General features: G+C 37.6%; 1 protein-coding gene across 17 annotated transcripts in view; it reads left to right on the forward strand.

Annotated features, from left to right (window-relative positions):
- Positions 1–22,283, forward strand: part of SCEL (sciellin) — a 297,125-nt gene that overhangs the window by 156,713 nt on the left and 118,129 nt on the right. For 11 of the 17 annotated variants that reach the window (XM_049099241.1, XM_049099237.1, XM_049099244.1 and 8 more), the window contains 3 exons: positions 6,181–6,357; positions 14,780–14,858; positions 16,475–16,529. The exons of 2 other annotated variants lie outside the window; for them this stretch is intronic. The gene's annotated coding sequence lies outside the window, so the exon portion shown is untranslated. The remainder of the gene's footprint in view (positions 1–6,180; positions 6,358–14,779; positions 14,859–16,474; positions 16,530–22,283) is intronic. 4 more of the 17 variants (XM_025440923.3, XM_025440924.3, XM_035704598.2 and 1 more) reach the window with 2 other exon arrangements.

Below are 22,283 nucleotides of genomic sequence, written 5' to 3' on the forward strand. Positions count from 1 at the left end.
TCCCTCTTATCAGCCACGTAACCTTGGGAAAATTGCATCTTCTCCATAAACCTCAGGAGTCTCATCTTTGAAATGAGTATAATAATAGTACACAAATATTGGCCAAGAGAATCTGTTCCTGGCATTTTGCTTTGGCCTCCTTCATTCTCTTAGCCAAAAGTGTAGCATATTCTGTAGCCTCTTCCTTCTTTTTCTTAGTGAGCTGTTTCTTCAAAGCAATACACCAACATTTGTGTTGGAAGACAGGTGGAGCAACAAGATGCTGAATCTCGGGTGCTTTGTTCATTGGGGGGCTTTCTCACAACATATTGGCAGACATCATGGGATCCCTGGGTGGCGCAGCGGTTTGGCACCTGCCTTTGACCCAGGGCGCGATCCTGGAGACCTGGGATCGAATCCCACATCGGGCTCCCGGTGCATGGAGCCTGCTTCTCCCTCTGCCTGTGTCTCTGCTCTCTCTCTCTTTCTCTGTGTGACTATCATAAAATAAATAAAAAATTAAAAAAAAAAAAAAAAACAACATATTGGCAGACATCATCTTCTTTAGAGAGACTGAAAAGTTTGTGGATTCTGCTAGCTTTTTTGGGTCCCAGACAATGAGGTACAGCAATATTGGTGAGTTCAGGAATATCCTTTTTAAAATAATGACGAAGTTGAGAAACACTGAGATTGGCATCCACAAAGCAACCCCAAACAGATTTGCACTTTCTCTCTCCAGTCCTCCTTGGTTGATAGCAGGAATGCCCCCTTATTCAGCAGCAGGCAGACACAGCCATGGGTCAAGACACCCTGCTTCATAGAGAAGCCTTGTTTGTCATTGTCACCACTGATTCTGACCACATAACCTTTCCATTATTCACCCAGAGCATCAGCAGCAACTTCTGTGGCCATATGCTTCTCATAAAAGGTATGAAGTTTGTGTTCATCATCCACTTCAATGAGTTTCTGACAGCCAGTAGCTGGGAAAGAGATGTTTAGTTTCTTCCTGAAGTTGTCTACTGGATAATAATTCACTTAAATACTTAGTAGGCTATCTACACATTGTATGCTCTTAATAAATGACATGGTAAAAAGCAAGAAAGATACTAATGTAACCATAACTTCTTTGCTATCTTTCAAATGAGCAGGTGAGGAATCACACATCAGATAAAAAAAAAAAATAGGGTGATGCTCCATAGTACTCTAAATGCCATGAAAACTCATGATTATTTTTCTTCCCCAGTTTCATTGAGATATAATTGACATGCAGCACTGTATAAGTTTAAGGTATAGAGCATAATGATTTGGCTTTTATACAACATGAAGTGATTACCACAGTAAATATAGTTAATGTCTATCATCTTATATAGATACAAAAAAGAAAAAAGAAAGAAAAATTCCTTGTAATGAGGGCTCTTAGGATCTTCTTTCTTAACGACTTATATATATATACATACATATATGAGATATATATATATCATACAGCTATATTAACTATAATCAGCATGTGATACATTATATCCCTAATATTTATATCTCTTATAACTAGAAGTTTGTACATTTTGACCACCTTTTTCCAGTCCCTATTCTCCCTACACTCTGCTTCTCGGCTTCTGGGAACCACAATCTTGGAAAAATCATGATTCTTAGCATGATCTACTATTATGCTGTACTAAACTCCATTACTGTGGTGTTTATATTCTAGTTTTATGGGTGATGAGAAATTCAGGGAATACAACAGGTTTAATAGGGAAACCAAAAGGGAGGTGTTTAGAATCTGCATAATTATTACTCCACCTAAACCCCAATTCTAATCTCCCAAATCTCATTTTAAGCCTGTTGTGATTGCTATGATTTCTGGTACAACTGGCTATTACCATACCTGTTTTCAGCTGGTGGAACCTGAAAAGGTCTTGCTTCATTTGACAAAGCAGAAAGATGCAGTTCTCATATTTCAGACAGGTATCAGGTAAAAATCTTCCTTACTTACAGAGTTGTCTGTGGATCAGGAGATCAGCATCTACCAGGAGCTTATTAGGAATGCAGAATCTAGGGCCTCACCTCGAATCAGCCAAATCAGAATCTGCTCTGTGACAAGATGCCTAGAGAAGCGTTGAGGTGAAGAGTACTTGACATCATGTATTTCATTTACAATTTAGAAATAGTTATACTGCAGTGATGGATCTTACTCTGTTTCAATCAAGGTGTTAAAAACTGTATACTCTTTAATTCTGTCTTTTCTTCCATCCATTAGTCATGAGTGTTGGTCTTGGCATGAGAAAGTAACATGGGTGATCAGTATTTAAATTCCTGTACCTCATATTTTGTTCCTTACCTTGGCTTAAATGTTCTAGAGCTAAAATAGTGGTAAAGCCCCCAGACTTTGAGTTCAGAGAGATAGAGATTGTTTCATCTCTGCCAGTTACATCTATGGAAATTAGAGTAAACCAATTTTCTCATCTATAAAATGGGCATAGTAGTAATTTTTTCGTGGCTCTCATAGCTTATAGGGTCAGAGAAGAGGCTCAGTATGATCAGTGCATTTTCTTGGGGGCTCTGATTGGTTAGCCCAGACTAGCCAGTAAATGAGTCAGAATATTTAGAATATTTGGAATTTAAACTCTCCTGTTGATTTTAGTTGTTAGTGGTGATTTCTGTCTCAAGGTGAGGACAAATTTTTCGTCCCCTTGCTCAAGGCTTGCTTACATGCATACAAATAAGACTGAACACCCTCCCAGTGATGGGGAAGTCATACTGAGCAAGGCAGTGAAAGCTGCTTCTCTTGTGGGGCTTACGTTCTAGTGATAACTGTACAAACTGTAAATGTGTTTATAGTATCTTATTAGGGCATTTACTTTCCCTTTCTGTTTCAGACAAATCTTTTTTGGCAGGGGGAGGGGAGTACAGCTTGCTGCATTTCTAGAACCATTATTTGAGTATCACAAACATAAAACCTAAAGATGAAAGTGAAAAAAGTGCTGCCATTATCACCATCATCTTCATTATTACCATTATTTTAATTCTAATAACCTATAGAATTTATGAGGGCTGTTAAGTTTTGGAACTTCAGAAGAAGTGAAAGACATTTACAATGTTACTTTTTCAGACTCATTTTTACTCTATGAAGAACTAAAGGCACCAAGCAACATTTAACATATAAACCCCCAGATTTTAAGGACCAAGAAGAGACCTAAGAAATAAATTTATACTCATTCTCCATTGCAAATAAAGACCAAATGTACACCAATACTCAAAATACGTATATTTTGATTTCATAAAGATAATTCAAATAAGTAAAATTGGTATTTATCACTTTGCTGGTCTAACAATGGCTGACTCTTAATAACTTATCACACCACACACAAACACACATATATTGCACATATATATTTTAAAATCAGGTATTACCTCACCAAATACTTGGAAGAAATGTGCTAGGGCACAATGATTGGTTGGTTTTCTTTTTCCTCTCAGTAAGAACAATCCCTAAGTTTGAAGTAGGATTGTATGAGGCCAATTATAAATTCAAGTTCAAACTTCATTATCATCTCAATATCCAGCTAATCCCTATGTAAAATACGATTAAAAATAATCACAGGGTAGCACTTAGAAGATGAGATTTCCTTCACCTGAAATTTTGCTCCATTTGAAGGTGGAAATAGATAGCAAGTAAGGTGTTAAAGACTAGGAACTCCCCGAAAGGTTTAATGATACTTGTTATTGTCAACAACAAAAATCCCTGACATACTTTCTTTTTGGAGAGATGGCGTTGAAATGTGTGCACCAAATTGCAATACTTCTTTTTCTTTTCTTTCTGAAAGCCATGACCTTCCTATTAGTGTCTTTAAAAAGGAAGCTGAGGTCAGAGTTGTTGCTTCCTGTTCATAATAACAGTGGAAAATGTGCTACTATGTGTAATTGGGAAAGTAATTTCCTAAGAAGAATTTAAATAGGCCTTGAATAATAGGCAAGTGTAACCCAAACCCTTCTCAAACTTGATTCACTGCTTCACCATTGTTTTCTGCCTCCATGGGAGATGATGATTCTCTGAGTTTCCAGCTACAGATTTGTTCCTGAGAAGTGGGATTGAAGTATTGTGAAAAAAATCCAAACTGGTTTATTTTGAAACCAGCTACCATGTGAAAGCCTTTCCTCCTGGAAAGTAATAGAAGAATGCATTTCACTTTGAAGTGAAAAGAATAGTGTTCATCATTTTTCTTACTTTCTCACTTTGTTTCCCTCTAATGCCCCAAAGTGAAATGTGCCTCTGTATTTTATATGGAGACATGTCCAACTCAAAGGAATATGTTTATTTAAAAAAAGCTCAGGAAGTTTATGCTTATGGTCTCTTTTAGAACCTGGGAGCTGTTGCCCCTTTTAAAACCAACCATTTGCGGTCCATAGGTCTGAATCCCCTCTCCCTCCCGAGCCACCAGCACCATTGAACTCGGTCTCAAGGAACCGAGTACATTTTTAAGTTTGTTTTTATGTCTTCTGCTTGGACCTGGTATTTTCCTAAATTTAGTAATTCTACAAATGTGATGATGTGCAGGTTTTAGGCTTAAGTTGAAACCATTTTTAGCCAGTAGGCTAATACAGTCAAATTAGCATATAGGCTTTAATACAAGCACATTTTAACTTTATTAGGATATAACACAGTAATTTTTTAAAACAGGAAATTGAATTAATATTTGGATTTCAGGGGTAAAGTGCTCCATTTGAACCAGAGACATCATACTAGTTTTATTTGTGGTCATTCTTGAGCATCTGAGGCAATAAGTATCTGTCTTTCCCCTGGTCTTATAAAAAAGAACAATAATCAAAGCTTGCTCCCATACTAAGAGTCATTATTTTGGGAGATAATTCATGTTGATACTCTAAATGAGGAAGGAAATGCTTTGTGGTCATTCTGGGCTGGTGCTCTCGAAGTGTGATTCAGAGCCACTTAAAATTCCTTTTGGCAGGAAGCAGAGTATGTGTGGCCAAGTGATATTTTTTTAGGCTTTTCTAGGGTTTGATGATCTCACAGTTCAAGCTGGACAGCTTCCCACAATAGCTCTATTAATCAGGGAATCTAGCTAGGTGTGACAACCAGTCAGAGATGCCCTTGTCCTCTTCTCAAAAAAGAAGGTACTCGACAGACCAACAGGGAAGCACATGGATACACAGCGAACTTGTCCAACCCTGACCTTTTGTGATCTCAAATATATGGCCAGACACCTCAACTTCACAGACCTTGCCTATTTTCCATCAGGTGATGGTCAGGTGACACAATAAAAGCATCACTTGGATTTCAGTCAGTTCCCTGATATGTTTTAAAGCTCAAGATAAAACTGTTGAGTTGCATGACATCCAGGGTACTTTGAATTAAAAAAGGGAAGGTGGTGGGATGCCTGGGTGGCTCAGTGGTTGGGTGCCTGCCTTGGGCTCAGGTTGTGATCCTGGGTCCAGGATCGACTCCCACATTGGGCTCCCCGCAGGGAGCCTGCTTTTCCCTCTGCCTGTGTCTCTGCCTCTCTCTCCGTGTCTCTCATGAATAAATAAATAAAACCTTTTAAAAAATAAAAATAAATAAAAATAATAAAAAAGGGAAGGTGGAGATGAAGTAAACCTGGATGAGAAGTTTTCCTTGGCATTATTTTAAAGACACTTGGCAGTAATCTTCAAAGGAGGGTGTGTGTTTATCTTTTTTGGCATGCCTTTTGTTTTACTCATTTTGGAGCCCCACCTTTTATTGGGGTAATATTTTATCTGATATCCCTGGCAGCTCTGCTGAGGTTGCTCACAGTTTCAAATTCTGATCAATATAGGGGAAAACTCTGGTAATGTTTGACATCAATTAGAAAAAAAATATCCAAACAATTGCTCTGCGGTTTGGAATGTTGTTTTTTATGTTGAGACAATCGTGTATCAATCTGAACGCTGCAAAATTTTGGTGACTCATTTATATAGAATTCAATAAAGTGAGACTATACAAATAAAATATCAATGAACATTTTACTTCACTTAAAAAATTGTTTTAGTTCTCTTACTCATTACCAGCAGATTCACTTTTTAATGGAAATAGCAAGTAATAAAGGCAACATTTTAGGATCTTCAACCACCACTTGACTGTAGACCCAAAATTTAAGATAAGAGGTTTTTGAGAAGAGTTAATTCTTTTTCTTTAAGATTTAATTTTTTTTTTTTTTTTTTTTTTAGAGAGAGAGATAGCATGCCAAGAAGAGCAAGAGAACATGAGTGGTGGTGGTCGGGGACAGAGGGAAAGGGACAAGCATACACCCCACTGAGCAAGGAGCCTGACAAGAAGCTCCATCCCAGGACACTGGGATCATGACCTGAGCTGGAAGCAGACATTTAACTGACAGAGCAACCCAGGTGCCCCCAAAAGAGTTCATTCTTAATGTGAAAATGTAGTGATCGAGTGCGTGGGTTTTGGAAGTATACAACCCCAGGGTTGAAAACATGTTCCATCACTTACTAGCTGGGAGAACTTTCTGCTGTTAAAGACTCCATAAAATTAAGAATTTTTTCTTTCTTTTATGGCATTTTGCATTTCAAGTCTATCAAATTGCCTGACACATAGTAAAAACTCAAATATATTTGGTGATGACATGAGTGATAAGGTCTTTTTTTCTATGTATAATCATTCTTTTTGAGTTACTATTTTTATATAAAAGACCCCTCTTTTGCTCTTTTCTAAGATCACCTGGGTTCTGCAGCATCTTATATGATTGAGAAGATGAAACATCGCTCAGCCATCTGACATTCCTTGCTTCCTATTTCCCTATTCTGTTGCTCATTGTTGAGTGTGCTAACAAAATTGTTTCTAAGCCTACTTCCTTATTGATTGGTTAAATGATGTCAGAAATATTAAATGTTTTATAACATTAAATGTTTTATAACATTTATGTTTTAAAATATTTAATAAATGAAGGACCACCCAGCATTTGGAGCCTATAAAGGCACAAGTCATCAAAACTAAGGAAAACGGATGTCATTTTACTGTTAAAAACTTCCAGATGATTACCATCTTCTATATTCTATGGCCTATAATCACCAGTAAAATTTGTCAGCACTCGGGTCTTTTTTTTTTTATTTATTTTTTATTTTTTTACTCGGGTCTTATAACCACATAAAACTTTAAGAACTGAGTCCTTAAGTTCTCTTCACAATGGCAGGGTAATCCTGTGGAATATATGTATCTCTAATATCTCAGATAGCTGCCTGTCAACTCATTTAATTTCATGAACCTTACATGAGCAATTACTGTGAGACTGGCTCTGAGCCAGGCATTGGGACATTTAAAAGCCAGCACAGATATTTCATATCCAAAATTTATATGCTATAGTTTGGGATAGTGACATAAATACAAACAAAATATGGTCTGATACAGGAAATAATAGAATATATACAAAATAATGGCAGATTTCACAACAGGATGATATTCAGAGATTGATAATGGCTTACCCAATATTAATTTTCCCCTCTTTCTTATGAAAGCACTCATATTTTATATCAGGTGGCAAAATGCCCAGCTAAAGACTCCATTTTCCCTCCTCCCTTTCAGGAGATGTAGCCATGAGACTAAGTTTTGACTAATATAATGCAAGTGGAAGTTTGGGATTAGACTTCTGAGAAGTCTCTTTAGCTTGCGGACAAATAGCTAGGGCTTGCAGCTGGATTGTGGATGTTATGACTAGACCTCCAGGGACAATACTGGAGGATAACGTGACCTTAGCAATGGAAACCATATATAACGGATGACAAGTGAGGTGCCTGGGTGGCTCAGTCAGTTAAGTGTCTGACTCTTGATTTCAGCTCAGGTTATGATCTCAGGGGGTCATAAGATTGAGCTTCACATTGAGCTCGGTGCTCAGCATGGAGTCTGCTTGGATTCCCTCTCTCTCCCTGTCTCTTAAAAAAATATAAAAGGATGACAAGACAGGAAGAGAAGAGTCTGATTACTGATGACATAGCAGAAAGAACCCTAGACTGCCTCCCCTTCAATGTTGGGGTGGAAATACATTTCCGTCTTGTTTAAGCTACTGCTATTTTCACTGTGTAACTAGAATATGAGTGAAATTCTAGCTGATATGGAAGGTGTAGTGTTTTGTTGTGTTTTGTTTTGAGACAAAAGTGTTGGGAAAGGTAACATAGAGAAAGAAGTGCCCTGGCCAGCTATTTTAAAGAATGGATAGGAGCTGCCCAGGTGATAGCAGATGAGGATTCCAGTAGAATAATATTCATTGTTACTATTTATTTCATTAGATGCTATTTTCCTTAATGTTGTTGTTTGGTTTGAAAACAGTTTCAAACTTACATAAAGTTGCAAGAACAAGAATAATACAAAGAACATCTTTATTCCCTTTACTTAAATTTATCTGTGGTTAACATTTTACCTCATTTGCTTTTATTTGCTGCCTCCCTATCTTTATGTATTTTTATTTTATTACCGATATTAAATTTTATACACCATAACCCTTTAACTCAGTACCACTTTTCTAAATATTTCACTGTATATTTCTTAAGCATATTTTCTTTCATAAGCATAGTTCACTCATCAACTTTAGTAAATTTAGCATTAGTGCAGTAGTTTTATCTAAGTGATTATACTTATTCAATTGCCCCAGGGATAGTCTTTACAGCATCTTCCCTTCCAATTTAGAATCCAATCCAGGGTCAGATATTGAGATATTGTGCTTAGTTGTCTTGTGTCTTTAACCTGGAGCATATTACTACAAATTGTCTTGCATCCTTAATCTGGAAATAAGGAACATTTCCACAGCTGTTCCTTATGTTTTATGCCAATAATGTTTTTGAAGACTATAATCTTGCCCTCTTTTTAATAGAATATTCCTTATTGGTTTGACATTTCCTTATGATGAGAGTCAGATTATACATTATCAACCACATATTTCATATCCAAAAATTTAGATATTTCATATCCAAAGATATGTCTTTCTCAAGGTATTCTAACTGGAGGCACACAATGGCCATCTGCTCCTCACTGCTGACCTTACTATTAATTGTCTAGTGAAGGTGTTACCTAGCTTCTCCCCTGTATAATTACTTTTTTTTTTTCACTTGAAACTAATTGGCACTTTGTGATAGGCACTTTAAGTCCATTCCAAGTTTATGTTTTTCAGCAAAATTCCTCTCTGGATTTACTTAACACCCATTGATGATTCGTGTCTGATCTAGTCTTTACTATAATGCTGCATATGATTCAACTCCAGATTCCCCTCCACATTAACCAGCCATCACTCAGAACTCTGCCTTAAAAGCATGAGACCTCTTTCCTCTCTCATTTATTTATTTATTTTTATCAATAGCATAGTCATTAGCTCATATTTTTCAACAATTTGTAATTCATTACTGTATTTAATATTTTGGTGCTCAAAAATATTATCCCCAGTTTGACCTGGCAGTTGAAGGCTTTTTTCAAGTTGGTTCCTTGTTCTTATTATAAGACCTCATTGCTTTTTTTTTCCTAAAGCACATCTTCACTTTCTGACGTAACAATATATCTCTGATTTATCTTGTATATGGAGCATCTAGCTTGTGGGTGATTAGTGAATAGCATATTATATCTTTGAACCCTCAACCTAATTGATATTGCAAGCCTTTGTGCAGATAAATTTGATATTAATTTTCAAGTAGTTGGCTCAACATATCTCCATGAAGTACAACGTTGTTTCCTTTTCTTTAGTTGGAATGGTATTAAAGGCCAAATTGTGGTATTCAGTATGTTTATGATTACTTTGGTATGGTCTTTGCTTCTTGCCCTTTCAGTATGCAAAGTTAGGAAATATATACATACATATATATGTGTATGCTCACACATATAGATGCATACGCAAACACATATGAACAAACACATGCATGCATATACACAGTCTTTTTTTTTTCTTTTTTCTTTTCATATACACATTCTGATTTATTTTAGAAATTAAGAGTCCACATCAGTACTTCCAATCCCAATCCATTTCCATGAGGTTCTTTCTTGCCATTCCCTGTTGTGTATTTCTATGTCTCTTCTTCCTTAGTAAGAACTCTGGCTCTCAACAGCATAAACACATTTACTCATTGCTTTAATCCTTTAAGATATCTTAATTGTTTCAGAATCACTTCCCTTTTTCCATTACAGCAAGCACATCTACTAAGAAAGATTTCAGAACTTGTTTGCAAATTCTCTATACCTGCTTTCCACCCCATAAATAGTATTTTAATAGGAGAACAAATTTTAAAGTCACCAGCATGAGATTTTCATCTATGATTGAACCAAGACTATATATTGAATATGGAAACAGTCTTTACTCTGCAGCCCAGTGGTTCCATACTTGGCACGTTCCTATTGTCGAATGTAAATCCTAAATGACTGGGATGTGTGTGTGTGTGCGAGCCCTATGCACACTACATATTGGTAAAGCACTAAGAGTAGTTTTTTTTAATTGTTTGTGTTTGCTTTATCCTCTTCTATTTTTCATCACTCCCTACATGAAAATAGCAAGTTGAACCTTAAATTCATACTGCTAAATGAAAGAAGCTTCTTTGAAAAAAACTATATATTATGTGTTTAGGAGGCAAATCTATAGAGACAGTAAAAAAAATTAGTGGTTACCAAGGATTTGGTGGGGAAGGGGAGAGGGAGTAGGTGAAGCACAGGGGATTTTACTATGGACTTCAGTAATAAAGTTAATAATAATGTATCAGTGTTGGCTCATTACAGAGCCAACAAAATGTGTATACATTGTCTGAGCTTTCAAAGGACACCCATGTATCATTGCCTACTTGTGTTGTTAAAGGCACCTATCCCAAGAAAGATCATTAGACCATATTTTTTTAAAGATTTTATTTATTCATGAGAGACACAGAAACAGAGGCAGAGACAAAGGCAGAGACAAAACAGAGGCAGAAGCAGACTCCCTGTGGGGAGCCTGATGCAGGACTCAATCCCAGGACCCCGGGATCATGACCTAAGTCAAAGCCAGATGCTCAATCACTGAGCTACCCAGGTGCATGCCATTAGAACATATTAATACAAGAGGTTAATAATAGAAGAAGCTAGAAAGGTGGAATGGTTAAGGGGATATATGAGATCTCTGTACTTTCACCCAATTTTTCTGTAAACCTAAAACCTCTCTACTAGTCTATTACCTTAAAAAATAGCAAATCTCAAGTCTAGAAAAAACTGTACTAGATAAACAGAGAGTTTATATGTTACTGTGAATTTTTAGAACACACCCAGCACAGTCATTAATTAATTTATCATCTAAGAAGCTGACCTAAATATTGACAAAGGCTTTTTAAAAAAAAAGATTGAATAAATAATGAATGAATAAGATGAATAAATAAATTCATGAGAGACACAAGGAGAGAGGCAGAGACACAGGCAGAGGGAAAAGCAGGCTTCCCACAGGGAACCTAATGCAGAACTTAATCCCAGGACCCGACCCGGGGATCATGCCCAGACCTGAAGGCAGACACTCAACCACTGAGCCACCCAGGCATCCCCAAAGGCTTTTTGTTATTGTTATTTTTGACCAATTCTTTTTCCTGCTTTTTAGGATTTATAATAAATTTGGAAATGTTTGAAGGTAGAAAATAATATTTTATTTGGCTTTCAATGATCTTTAAGCCATCATTAAAATAAACTTTCATAGATCTACTAAGGCAAATCCTATTGGAATTATCTAATTTCCTTCTGCATTATGCACCTACCACCCCCTGACAATTACAATGCTGTGAAGACTTTCTGGACTGTTCTCAGTGGCTAAACATGAATCTGAATTCAAATTTGCAAAGTACTAAATTGTGCTTTTGTGGTGGGGCCTACTCTTTCTTGAGCTTCCTGGTTCTCTAACTGTGGAGGAGCAGCCATGCTCCTGGGCTTGACTTTTGAGAAGACATGCAGTCTTATTATCTTTCTGCAGCTGTGGGAAACTGCTCAAGGAACATAGACAGGTGGGTCATGCTTTATATCAGAGCCTATAGTAGTCAGGGTAAAGGATTCTCTTTCTCTGCATCTTAAAGATAGTGACCTTTGATTACCTACATTAAATTGAAGTCCATTTGCTCTAAGATCCTCAGCAAAATTTTTATACCTGTCACTTATTATTTAGGAAGTGGCTTCCCTCTTTCTGAGCATAGCTGTGCAGCTGTACCCTAGGACTGTGTGTCTGTGTTGCTTAGCTGCCTCCATGTTGCTCTGTTAGTTTCTCTTGGCTTTGAATGGAAGAAAGAGCAGCAGCCTGGAGTGGGCTGGCTTTGATGGGAAGTACGGTTTTCAGATTGGTCCCAATGTCTCTCCCAGTCTTGTGATTTGTGTCATTTCCCTGGTACCCATTTCTAGTAACAGCACCATAACCTTTTCATGCCAGCCACTTGATAGATTTCATGAACATAAAGGAATATTATTTAGCTATTAATGATGACAAGTGTGTTGGCTATCGTCAGTATAATAAATGATAATATGTGATAATCACCAAAAAGAAGCAAAATGCGGGGTTGATGAATACATTTGTGGTAATCATGCAAAATTTAACTTTATAATCGTTGAGGTCAGAAGAAGATTCGGTGAGAGAGTTTGGAAACTTTTTAAAAAAATTTTATTTATTTATTTATTCATGAGAAACACAGAGAGGGAGGAAGTCTCCCTCTGGAGAGCCTGATGTGGGACTCCATCCTAGGACCCCGGCCCGGGATCATGACTTGAGCCAAAGGCAAATGCTCAACTATTGAGCTACCCAGGTGCCCCGAGAGTTTGGAATCTAATAGTGTTAATCAGCTTCCTTTTTCTTCCAAATGATGCCAGGGCGGCTACACAGAAGTCATTCTTCAGAACATGTCAGTGTGTTCCAGGCTTTGCTGTACTCTCATAAACTTGGAAATACAGAGGAGGAGTGACTATTAGAAATTCTGGCTTAGGGCAGCCCTGGTGGCACAGCGGTTTAGCGCTGCCTGCAGCCTGAGCTGTGATCAGTCCTGGGATCGAGTCCCACATCTGGCTCCCTGCCTGGAGCCTGCTTCTCCCTCTACCCGTGTCTCTGCCTCTCTCTCTGTGTGTGTCTCTATGAATAAATAAATAAAATCTTTAAAAAAATGTTTTAGAAATTCTGGCTTAGAGACCATTAGTTAGCTAGGGCTGCCATAACAAAGTACAATGGATCGGGAGGCTTAATACATACAACTCTCCTGTATACCAAAGGCAAATATTTGTGTGAATTTCCTTCTGTTGTATTTGTCCAATTAATCAATGTATCTATCCCTATATACCACTATATTAATTACCACAGCTTTATAACAAGTTTTTATATCTGATGAGAGAAGTCCTGCATCCTACTACTGCCTTCTTATTCAGAAAGTACTTGGGTGTTCTCTTCCTCATCCATGTAGGTTTTAGAATCGATGCATCAATTTCCATGAAGAGTTCTATTGATGTTTTGTTTGGAATTTCATTAAGTCTGTAGATTATTTTCGAGAAAATTACAATCTTTATAATATTAAACCTTCCTATCCAAGAATACAGGATCTGTTTCCTTTTTTTAAGAAAGATTTTATTTATTTACTCATGAGAGACACAGAGAGAAAGGCAGAGACACAGACAGAGGGAGAGGGAGAAGTAGGCTCCTTGTAGGGAGTCCAATGTGGAACTCAAATCTCTGGTCCAGGATTACACTCTGAGCCAAAGGCAGACGCTGAACCACTGAGCCACCCAGGCATCCTGCATGATCTGTTTACATTTCATTTAGATATTATTTAAAGTCCTTCTAGAAAGTTCCATAATTTTCTGCATATCATGATTTTCTTCATATTGTAATTTAGTAAGCATAGCTAATGAGTTGCATCTTCTATTTTTATCTATATATTTTTGTGAGATGTCTTTTTTTAGTTCTTATAGCTATTAAGGCTAAATATTGAAATAAAATTATTTTAGAACCAGGCATTTGAATTATATACCAATTAACTGAAAAGAATTAATTATAAACTAATATATTTATTAAGAAAAAATTTTACTTATCAACTAAAGTAATTAAAATAGTATTTATGTTATTCCTTTTACAATTCTACTAGGTATATTATGCTTTATAAGGAATACGTGTTAGTCAAATTTCTGCTAAGGAAACAGAAAGGCCTAGAAGGATAAAGGTTAAACAAAGCTGCTGATGGATTTCAGGAAATTAGGATTTGGAGGAATTGCAGGACCTTGAATCAGCTACATGTTCACCACTGAAATGAAATAATTCATAGAAAGCATACCAGAAGCTCCTGGAAGCATCTTAAATCTACCTTTTGCTAAAGCATATGACATGCCTGCCAGTGGCAAGGAACAATATTATGGTCTCTGCTTCTCTCCCACTGTCCAAAGCTTATGTGAGTCTCTTGTAGGCAGAATGTAATGCAAAACCCTGCTGGAAGGGATTCTGAGAACTGTAGTTCCTAATCTTCTAGCCTTTGTGAATAAGACATCTTAGAAAGTAGGTAGGACTGGGTTATCCATGCATAACCTGCACAACACAAAACTACAAAAAAGTGCAAAAAAGAAGTCAATATGCTAGATAGTAGTGTGTGCTCGAAGTGCTTTTATGCTGGTTAGGAGATGCAATCATTTTTTTTTTTTTTGATAGAGTACTTCCCTTGTGCCCAATGACTCTAAGGAGTGTCTCACCCTCTTAACCCCAATTACTGTCTCTCCAATTCACAATCCTTCTCCTGCCATCTTTCTTTTTGATCACCTTCTTCTTTACCATGCAATAAACGTTTAAAACACATCAATTTCCTTCTCTGTTGTGTGCAGGACCTATGGCATGCGGTTGTTCTTTGGTTCTGAGGAATTTCCTCCTGAAGATGGACCTGGGCAACACAGGCATTAGAGGGTAATGTTGAGTGGGCAATTCTCAAGTGCTCTAATAGGTCCTGGGGAGAGGGGAAGTCTACAAACTGCCATTCAGGAATAATTATTGCCTTAGCACCCACAAAAATAAATGATCACAGACAGTACAGCTTTCTTTCCCTGAAGTAACTCTGGTCTAGTCCCAAAGGGTCTTGATAACCTACAGGTGTTTTGTTTGACTTCTTTTTCCCAGTATCCTCTTGTCTTTCAGTTTTTGCCTTTCTGGCCTCCAGGAACTTACCTATTATTTCGTGTAGCCCTACCCATGGACAAGTCAGAGAGTCTTCCTTAGTGCAAAAAATCAAAACAACAACAAATATCCTCAGTGCCCCACCCACTCAACTGTTGGCAAATGATTCATGGGGCCATGACAATTGACTCCCACTGAGAATTAACAAAAGACTAAGCCCTTACCCAGGGTGACAGCTCAGCTCACCTCCCAGATTCTCTCACTCAGTGCAAGACTCCTCCCCTCCAGTAGACAAGTAGTATTTCCCCTTGCAGGCCAACAGAGTTATAGCACCTTTATCATCAGGTATTGTATTCTGTCCAAAGTAAGCTAGAACCACACATCAAAAATAGATAGTGATGTCAGTTTGGATCTGGTAGGAACCCTTGAGATAAAACCGTGGGGGCAGGAACCAAATTGCTCTGAAGCCTTTGACTTTTCCCATGATTGACATGGCCTGTGGAAAGAAGGTTATGGTTAAAGGATTATATCTTTCTGCACACGTAGTGCCATTTAGGATTGAAAAAGAATCCTCTGAAGGGCCTGTTCTGGGTCCAAGACCTCTTGTTTCTCTTGGGATATAAGGGGTACTAGAGTCCTCCTCCTTCCTGGGTTGTCAGAATGCACCGAGAACAACAGGAGCTGTTTCACCAGAGCTCATGGAGGGAAGGAGGAAAGAAAAGAGAGAAGTAGAAATTGTATTTAGGCAAAATGTCCTATATGAGTTCCACTCTTTCCTTGGTTCATTACAAATAACATTAGCCAGGCTAAGTTTTGTTTTGTTATGATTTCTGTTTTAATGTATTAAAGATATCAAGAGCAGAAGAAGGCTACAGGCATTTTAATGTAACTGTGAATTTTTAGATAAGAACAATGTAATATTAATTTCTTCTAAAGAAGCTGTAAATAATCTCATGCCCCTGGCTGAGGAACTTACTCTTTATGCCACACCTCATGAGGAAAGTACAGCTGCCAAATTCCTTTGCACAATCCCTAAAGAATGTCTTCACTTTTGAGAGTGTATTTGCTTGAGCCTTCTCAGATTGGGCTTGAAGGGCAATTGAGCCCACAGGGCCAGCTGCATACTTTCCCTAGGAGACCCAGGAAGCTACCTAGCCGCTCACAGGGCAGTGGGAACTTCAGGTGCAACATTAGAATTTTTTTCTGTGGTTAGGCATTTACCCAGAAATATTTGAAGTGCTTCAGTGAGGTTCTCTCGATGATAATTTGTTGTTTTTTAATAACTTTTTTTACCTTCAGTAAACGACTTCAGTGATACACATTTTAACATTTCTTGATTTGCCTTTGCTGTTGGAGCAAATAATAATTATATGAGTTATGTTGGCTTTCATTCTTTCTAATCTTTGCAGGTGACTCAGGAAGCACCTAAAGGAACCCCTCTCTGTTTCCCTGCTGTGCACTCTGGTGAGTGAGTGAGAGAGGAAGGTGTTTAATGCTGCTATTTTATGGTGTAACTATTCTATTATCCCAATCTCATTTTACTATGAGCTGCCTTATCCAATTTGACTCCAGATTTTTTTTTTCTTACTCTTGGAGAAATAAAGATCTGGGTGAAAGAGTAAAGGGCCATAGACTTTATCAAGTAGCTTCATTAGAAACCACTAGGAATTACTCTTGCTGCAAGAGAGCAGTTTGCTCCCTTTTAATTTTTTCATCTGGACCTAACTCTTTTAACAGATGCAAAATGGGGCTTGGCTGGGAAAGGAGAGCCAGGGAATATATGCTTATAGGTGTCAGTAATCTGAAGATAGTGCAGTTTATATATGTTTTTTTCTAGAGTCTGAGATAAAAATGAGTGTGTAGACCACATAATTCCTTAAGTAAACAACAAGTAACAGTGGCTTACATCCATGTAAATGATACATGAAGAATAATATTTGATTTTGTAACATGAACATATCAACTTAGAAAACTTTCTATTCTGCTCATAGCTTGCTATTTAGCTTGCGAAAGTTTTTTTTCTTTTAAAAGTGGAGGCTTTAGGTATGACACACCAAACCTTCATAAGGAAATACATTTATTCAGAAAAAAATGAGCACTGAACATGTCTTCACCTCTTCCTACATTTTCTACACCAACTTGTTTTACAGGGCTTATGGAGAAACAAAGCAAGGGAAGTAGGCGGATGCTAATGCAGGGCAGCATTAGGGATGCTGGGAAGGCCCAACTTCCTAAAAGAGTCACACATTTCAACTGTGAAATGAAAGTGAACTCCAGTCCAGTTTTTCTGGGGGCCCCCTCTGAACTCCCAGTGGCTGTGGACACTGGAACTGCATCAGGAGTCTAACAGAGAGAGGAAGCATGAAGCTGACTTCCTCATGAAGTCTCCTTGGGTTGATGTTGTGCAAGCAAAGATCAAACACTTCACATTTCCCAGACTTTTACATGAGGTTGGCCATGGGTGTGTGAAGTCAGGGTCCACTCCCTGTTTCTGTGTTGCAGAATTACAGTTAGACTGGATAAGCAAGTCAGATTATAGGAATGCTTCTGAGGGGGAGAAAAATCCTAACCATGGCTTCTTGGATCAGATGTGATGGTGGGAAGTCTAGTATTGACTTCCTTCCCAGAGGACATGGAATAATAGTATGCAGTGGAAAGTGGGGTGGTGGGCATGGTGCAGCACCAGCAAGAAGAGTGGCAGCAAGTAGCAGAGGGTGAAAAGCCCTAAGTCTTCTCTGGAGAATTTGCCTGCTGTGAAACCCTAGGCATATTGCTTAACCTCTCTGAATCTCAGTTTCTTCATCTGTGAAATGAAGATGATAATAGTACTTTAGAAAGAAGTTGTGAAGCTGAAGTCAGAGAAGGTTTAAGTGCTTTGAGGCTTACCTGAAAGAGTAAGTGGTTAAGGAATGTTCCATAATTCTGAATGGACTCTGGTTTTACTTGCACACAAATGAAGTTGTTGGCAAGACACCTGACCATTCAGAACCTCAGTATTCTTGTCCGCGAAAGGAGGTTTGCAGTACATTTATGATATTTTTTTCTATTCATTCCCCCTCCACAGGAAGGAGGAAAGGTAAGAGGCATATTTTTTTGTTTTGTTTTGGTTTGTTTGTTTGTTTGTTTGTTTGTTTGTTTTCAGGAGGATTCAGTTAGCATAGGCCAGAGGTTGGCCCAGTACTGCCAGCTCTGGCTTCTGCAAGCCATTCTGCCCCTGCTCATTCTTTGACCAAACTGTCTACAGTTCCTTTCCTGTCGCAATGGCAGAGTCAAGCGTTGGGATATGGCTCACAGAGCCTAAAATAAAGTATTTACTATCTGGCCCTTTAAGAAGATTGTTAACCTCTGGCCAGAGAACAAAGAACAAAAGGGAGGACTGATTCTGAGTTGTATCAATTATGTTAATAGTGAAAGCTGTTATAACATTTGTATTCTGCTTGACCCTTTAATAATGACCTTTGTCTCTATCTGTACTCAGAGCCAAGGGATATCATATTTTATTTGCTAGTGAAAAAATGGTGAATATTGATCTCGATGGTTTCTTGGAAATTTTCCCTGATTGGGAAGAAATATTCTGTAAGATGTACTTTTGTAACCGTCGTATTTTAAATTTTTTTTTTCATTTATTTATGATAGTCACACAGAGAGAGAGAGAGAGGCAGAGACATAGGCAGAGGGAGAAGCAGACTCCATGCACCGGGAGCCTGACGTGGGATTCGATCCCGGGTCTCCAGGATCGCGCCCTGGGCCAAAGGCAGGCGCTAAACCACTGCACCACCCAGGGATCCCCGTATTTTAAACATAGACTTTAGAATTATGAGTCAGTATCTGTGCCATTTATATAAAAATATGAACTTAATCAAGTTTTTAGGTCACTTATTAGCCTGCCTTGGGGATTTGATTGGTTTGTTAGTTTTAAATTTCCTCACCTTCTTTACTCTTCTGTTTTACATATTAATAGTAAAACTGGCAAAAGTCAAGATTTGTTTTCATAGAAGACATTTGAATGTATAAACATATATAATTTTTTTCCTGAAAGAATGGAATATTAAGCAAAGAAAATGGAAAATAAAAAGCAAACCAATAGCAGAAAAAAAAAGAAAAATGAAAAACATCAGAAATTTAAAAAGAGCATGAGATGTGTGACGTAAATTATCTTGTAGTATTCTCAATGACCTCAAGCTTTTCTTTCTCTCTCTCTCTCTTTTTCTCTCTACCCCTCCCTCACACACACACACCTTACTCCCAAATAATTGAGGCCAATTATTTTTTAATAATTTTAAATAACTTGATGAGGGGAGGAACTGTTGTAAAATCAAAGCAAATGATAAGGCATACCAATTCCAAAATATTTGCAGATCTTTCTTTTCTAGGGACATCATTAAAATTTTTGCAAATTTTGTCTCAGGAAAGAATTATCCAGTAGTTTACAATAATGTTTGGAAATTAAAAATTTTCTAGAATTTTCTCTTCTCTTCCGAGAATTTATCCTTTGATTGTATAAAATAAAAGGCACGAGAGACAATCCAAAGATGAGTTGTGAGGAGAAACAAGAGAGGAGGAGGAAGTGGGTGGAAGGAATAAAGTCCTGGGGTGAGGTGAGTGGGAGCATGTAGGCAGTGGGGGTTTTTCAGATATTGTGTGTGGAGAAGAAGCAAGGACACAATTTGGGAAAACCAAGTGGCTTGAGAGATTCAGTGAGAATGTTTAGGAGGTAAAGTCAAACAGCAACAGAAAAGTAAGCATGAAGGAGGAGGACTGTTAGAATTCAGTTCTGTGGTCTAATCTTTTGAAGGCTGAGATATTGAGAAAGAAGACACAGAAGGAAGGGTCTAATGATTTCACTTTTTTTTTTTTTTTTGGTCAGGCAGCTTTGATTCCATTTTTCTATGTGTCACATGGTAATGCAAACATACTCAGATAAGCAATAATCACTAAGGGGCGCCTAGGTGGCTCAGTCAGTTAAGCTTTGGCTTTCTGCTCAGGTCAAGATCCCAGGGTCTTGGGATCGAGTCCTGAGTCAGGCTCCCTGCTCAGTGGAGAGCCTGCTTCTCCCTCTCCCTCTGCTGTTCCCCCTGCTTGGGCTTGCAAGCATCTCTCCCTCTCTCTCTGTCAAATAAATTTTAAAAAATTAAAAGAAAAAAAAAAGAAATAATCACTGAGAACTGGTTAAGTCAGACCTAGTGTAGACATTATGGATTTGAGGAATCCAAATTTGGGCTTGTGCCCTGGAGATGCTTACATTCTGATAGGGAAGACAAACACAGGAAGAGCTATTGATGTGTGTGTGCACATGTTTAAATATAATATACATGTGCCATATATGTATAAATCTAATATATGAGATATGTGTATAAATCTAATATATGCATTATGTATGTGTAAATATGAACATGTAGAGAAAGGTATATACATGTGTCTGCATAGCTTAGCTAATATATACAATTTAGATATATTTCCCCTAACTTCAACTGGGAATAGATTTCACATGATCTCTACAACCCATACTCAAGCATCCAGTGACCCTCTGAAAACATGCCTATTAAGTTAATATTGTTTATATAATTTATAAGTGAAATGGAGAGAATGTTTAAAAAATTGCATGTGTCTCTCACAGTTGTTCACAAGATTTTTAAGTGTAAAACTTTACATGTAATCCTAAGGATGTCAATTATTTTTAAGAGTGTAGTTTTTAAAATTCATTTACTAAGTCAAATAACTACATGCATTTTGAACGTTACTTAATGAAATGTTTAGTTTTTTTAAATTGTAAAAATAGATGAAATTAAAATGCTGAGAAATTGTAAAAATGTGATAGGTACAGTAGACAGAGTAATGTTTCCCCAAAGATGTCCATACCCTAATCCCTAGAATCTGAGAATAGGTTACCTTCCACAGCAAAAAGTAGTTGGCAGATATGATCAAATTAAGGATTTTGAGATGAGGAGATTATCCTGGATTATCTGTGTGGGCCCAATGTAATCACAAGTGTCCTTCTGAGACAGAGACAGAAGATCAAAGTCAGAAGGAGAGGATGTAATGACAGAGCAAGAGATTGAAAGGAGGCAAAGAAGGATTCATGAACCAAGGGAAGCAGACAGCATCCAGAATCCGAAAAAAGAGAAATGCATTTTTTCTCTCAACCTCCTAAAGGAGCCAACTTTGCTATCACACTGACTTTAGTGCAATGAAACTGACCTAGACTGCTGAACTTCAGAACTGTAAGCTAATTCATTGTATTGTTTTAAGCCACTAGATTTGTGGTAATAGATTACAGCAGCAATTGGAAACTAATACAATAGTGAATTATTAGAGGAGAGAGAAAATAGATTTTAAGAGAGAAATGAAACTGTACCATGGTGGATGGATGTGGGAAAACTGAAGAAGAGAAGAGAGATTGGGACTGAGAAGAGATAAGCATCTAGTCAATCAAAAAGAAGAGAATGTACCTAGTAACAAGCTGCTGTCAAAGAGAAGAAATAGTGGGACAGTAAACACCGGAACACACAAGTGCACCTCTCATTCTATTGTTTATAAATCATCTCTTCTTACTCAAAAGAAAGTTTCCTGGATGATAAGCCTTTTATACATCCATCAATAATTTATCAATAAGTCCCGGGGACTGACTCTTGAGTAGACTTATCATACACCTTTCAAAATCTATATGTACGGGGCGCCTGGGTGGTTCAGTAGGTTGAGCATCTGCTTCAGCTCAGGTCATGATCCAGGGTCCTGGGATCAAGCCCCCACATCAGGCTCTCTGCTCAGAGCCTGCTTCTCCCTTGTCACTCTACCTACTTGTGCTCTCTCTCTGTCAAGTAAATAAATAAAATCTTTAAAAGAAAAAAAAATCTAATATCTATGTTTAGTCATAAACAACTAATTATTCTAGCTCATTAAAGAGTTTGACCATCAAACAATAAATGGGTCTAGCACATGCGTTCTTGTTCTTCCCAGATACATATTAATGTAAATAAAAGGCATTAATATTTACATTTTATATGTACATGAAATGCATTAATATTTTACTAATAGCTTATTTTTAGGTAGCACCCTGAATAAGTTCCAGGCCACATTCTAAGTGCTTGTTAATAGAAACACAATTGATCATCACTATGATCCTATATGGGAAGTATTATTTTAATATCCTCATTTCACAGACGAAGAAACTGAGACAAGAGTAGCACATGGTTACACAATTCATCAGTGGCAGAGGCC

This window comes from Canis lupus, chromosome 22, assembly GCF_003254725.2.
Source record: "Canis lupus dingo isolate Sandy chromosome 22, ASM325472v2, whole genome shotgun sequence".
Taxonomy (NCBI): Eukaryota; Metazoa; Chordata; class Mammalia; order Carnivora; family Canidae; genus Canis; species Canis lupus.